This window comes from Lipotes vexillifer, unplaced genomic scaffold (assembly GCF_000442215.2).
Source record: "Lipotes vexillifer unplaced genomic scaffold, Lipotes_vexillifer_v1.1 scaffold230, whole genome shotgun sequence".
Classification (NCBI taxonomy): domain Eukaryota; kingdom Metazoa; phylum Chordata; class Mammalia; order Artiodactyla; family Lipotidae; genus Lipotes; species Lipotes vexillifer.
This window is the reverse complement of record NW_006775143.1, coordinates 3379759-3383883: the sequence shown is the minus strand read 5'-3', so window position 1 is coordinate 3383883 and position 4125 is coordinate 3379759. Positions and strand designations below refer to the sequence as shown.

The 4125-nt window shown below is 37.9% G+C and overlaps 1 pseudogene; it reads left to right on the top strand.

The window, feature by feature from the left end:
* The first annotated feature begins 2631 nt into the window (after positions 1-2631).
* LOC103077049 (acyl carrier protein, mitochondrial pseudogene) lies at positions 2632-3087 on the top strand (annotated as a pseudogene).
* Positions 3088-4125: the final 1038 nt, after the last annotated feature.

Genomic DNA, 4125 nt, shown 5'->3' with positions numbered 1-4125 from the left:
CTGCCCACACTCGACTCCTACTGCATCCCTGCCTACCTTCCCCAAACCTTCCTTCTCCAGAATTAATGGAGGAGACACGATCGGGAAAAACAGCTGAAGTAGGAGCTGCATGAAATTCTTGTTCATCTAGCAGCATGCTGTGCGACCTGAGGCCAGCTTTTTTCCTCTCTGCACCTCAGTTTTTTGCACCACAAAATGAGAGGCTTGGAATAATCATCTCCATGGCTCCTTTCAACTCTGACATTTGGGGGAATCTACAAAAATGCTCCAAGATATTAGAAGAGTTCCATTTAAACACCTGGCCACTTTAGAAGGGTTTTGCATATATATTGTATTTCACTTGCTAAATCGCCAAATAAACCTGATGTGAGTGATCCCCAAGAGGACACGAGACCAAATTGCAAATGTCTGTTTGTGATGATGGAGGTCTTGTAATCTGAGCATTGATCCTAGAAAGCCTTTGGGTGCTTCTCAGAGTAACGTAAGATTATAAAGTGATGTATTACCCTCGAGAAATCCTTTCCCATTTACATTTCATTTTCCTCTGTGGTATTTAACTTATTTTTTTATTATATGCCACCATCATAAATATTTATACTGCAATGTATGATTGGTCAATAAAGAAAAATCAATACTGGGTTTTTGCTGCCCAGGAAAGAGATTGTTCTTTACCTGACTCTAATCAAGAATCTCAAAAAAAAAAAAAAAAAATCACAGGTGGGAAGGTAGAATAGGGACCCAACTGAGAAAAGGAAAACATGTATTATTTATTTTATATTTTTATATTATATATTTTTTATACTTACACACACTCACACTGATACACAAAGGCTTTTTGTTTAAAACTGTCTTGTTAGCAGCCTCCAATTCAGTCTAACTGCCTTCCTATAGTGCCTATGAATTACAGAAAATGATGAACTTTAACACAGAAAGCCATCACAGTTACTCCATTGTGGTTGTATCTGCCATTATATATAAGGGAGATGAACTTGGAAGTAAGAAAAAAAGTTTGCTCGTCACTTCCATAAACCATATTTACCAAGTACCGACTCTATGCCAGGTAATATGCTTGTGTTCCAGCTGAAAGGATCACGTTCTTACTTTATAATAAAGGGGGTAGACAAACAAAGGGGATAAGTCCTGTTAGGCGATTCAAACAAGCTTAGGTGATAGAGAGTCACTGAATGTCTGTTTAGATTTTGGTTAGAGAAATTCTTGAGAAGTAACTGTTGAAGCTACAATCAGATCATCAATAAAATGACTACAATCCAACTGAGGAAGTCAGACGCACAAACAAGTAATTGTAATACAGGCAAGAAGTGGCCAGTGCTCCAAATACTCTTGCTATACTCAGTGGGGGTTTATGGACCAGCAGTATTAGCATCATCTGGGAGCTTGATAGCAATGGAGAACCAGAGATCGTCCCACCCTAGACCTGCTGCATTCTAACACATTTTCCAGGTAATTCAAAGGCATGTGAACATTAGAGCAACACTGTTCTTAACAAAACAGAATTCAGAGGAAAAAGAAATCATATCCAGCTTGCACATGGAAGGGTTCCTGGAGGAAGAATTATAAAGGCAGCCTAAGAAAACGGATAAGGTTCAAGTCATTCTTTATCATTTCTTCTCCATGTTATTTAGAGGGATTCACAACTAGACCATACAATGAGAGCCATCACGCTAAAATTAACAACAGCATCAAAAAGAATAATATACTTAGGAATAAATTTAATCAAGGAGGTGAAAGATATGTACACTGAAAACTATAAACACCGAGGAAAGAAACTGACGAAGTCATAAATAAATGGAAAGATATCCCACTTTCATGTATTGGAAGAATTAATATTGTTAAAAAATTTATACTACCCAAAGAGATATAAAGATTCAATGTGATTACTACCATAATTCCAATTGCATCTTTCACAGAAATAAAAAAAAAATTCTAAAATTTATATAGAACCACAGAAGTCTCCAAATAGCCAAATTAATCTTGTGAAAGAAGAACAGAGTTGGAAGCATCACACTTCCTGATTTCAAATTACGTTACTAAGTTATAGTAATCAAAATAGTACGGTACTGTCATAAAAACAGACACATAGACCAATGGAACAGAATCAAGAGCCCAGAAATAAACCTGTGCATATACAGTTAACTAATTTTCAACAAAGGTACCAAAAGTATACAATGACAAAAGGATAGCCTTCAATAAATACTGCTGAGCAAAGTGTATACACACGTGTCGAAGAATGAAATTGGCCCCTTATCTTACACCATGAGCAAAAACCAACTCAAAATGGATTAAAGAAAATATAAGACCTGGAATCATAAAACTTCTAGAAGAAAACATAGGGTAAAAGCTCCTTATACTGGTCTTGGCAATGATTTTTTGGATATGACATCAAATGCTTACGTAACAAAAGGAAAAATAAACAAATGGGACTCTATCAAACTAAAAAGGTTCTGCACAGAAGAGGAAAAAAATCAATAAATGAAAAGGCAATGATGATTGGAAGAAAATATTTGCAAACCATATATCTGAAAAGGGATTAATATTCAAAATATATAAGAAACTCATACAATAGCAAAAAACAACACAATTAAAAAGTGGGCATCCTGGGTCGGCACAGCCATGGCAGCTAGTGTCCTTTGTGCCTGTGTCCACCTTTGTGCTGCTGCCCAGGCTGCCCATGCTGGTCATGGCCCAGCCACTCAGCACTACCCTTTTCCCCGCAGGGGCCCAGAGGAGGCCTGGGGCTCCGCAGTTGGCCTCACTGCTTGTGCAGTTTCCAGTTGGAGTTACATAGCTGTGCCCCCAGTATAGTGAGGCACTCCTTTGACATTAGAGGGAATCAAGGACCCTGTCCTTTACGTTTTGAAACTCTATGACAAGATTGACCCAGAAAGGCTCTCAGTAAATTCCCATTTTATGAAAGATCTGGGCTTAGACAGTTTGGACCAAATGGAGATTATAATAGCCATGGAACATGAATTTGGGTTTGAAATTCCTGATGTAGATGCAGAGAAGTTAATGTGCCCACAAGAAATTGTAGATTACATTGCAGATAAGAAGGATGTATATGAATAAAATATCAGACCCCCCCTTTTTTTTTAACATCTTTATTGGAGTATAACTGCTTTACAATGGTGTGTTAGTTTCTGTTTTATAACAGAGTGAATCAGCTATACATATACATATACATATATCCCCATATCTCCTCCCTCTTGTGTCTTCCTCCCACCCTCCCTATCCCACCCCTCTAGGTGGTCACAAAGCACCGAGCTGATCTCCCTGTGCTATGCGGCTGCTTCCCACCAGCTATCTATTTTATATTTGGTAGTACATATATGTCCATGCCACTCTCTTACTTTGTCCCAGTTTACCCTTCCCCCTCCCCGTGTCCTCAAGTCCATTCTCTATGTCTGCATCTTTATTCCTGTCCTGCCCTTAGGTTCTTGAGAACCATTTAAAAAAAATTTTTTTTAATTCCATATATATGTGTTAGCATATGGTATTTGTTTTTCTCTTTCTGACTTACTTCAATTTGTATGACAGACTCTAGGTCCATGCACCTCACTACAAATAACTCAATTTCATTTCTTTTAAAGGCTGAGTAATATTCCATGGTACATATGGATCTTCTTTATCCATTCATCTATTGATGGACACTTAGGTTGCTTCCATGTCCTTGCTATTGTAAACAGAGCTGCAATGAACATTGTGGTACATGACTTATTTTGAATTATGGTTTTCTCAGGGTTTATGCCCAGTAGTGGGATTGCTAGGTCATATGGTAGTTCTACTTTTAGTTTTTTAAGGAACCTCCATACTGTTCTCCACAGTGGCTATATCAATTTACATTCCCAGCAACAGTGCAAGAGGGTTCCCTTTTCTCCACACCCTCTCCAGCATTTACTGCTTGTAGATTTTTTGATGATGGCCATTCTGACCGGTGTGAGGTGATACCTCATAGTAGTTTTGATTTACATTTCTCTAATGATTAGTGATGTTGAGCATCCTTTCATATGTTTGTTGGCAATCTGTATATCTTCTTTGGAGAAATGTCTATTTAGGTCTTCTGCCCATTTTTGGATTGGGTTGTTTGTTTCTTTGATATTGAGCTGC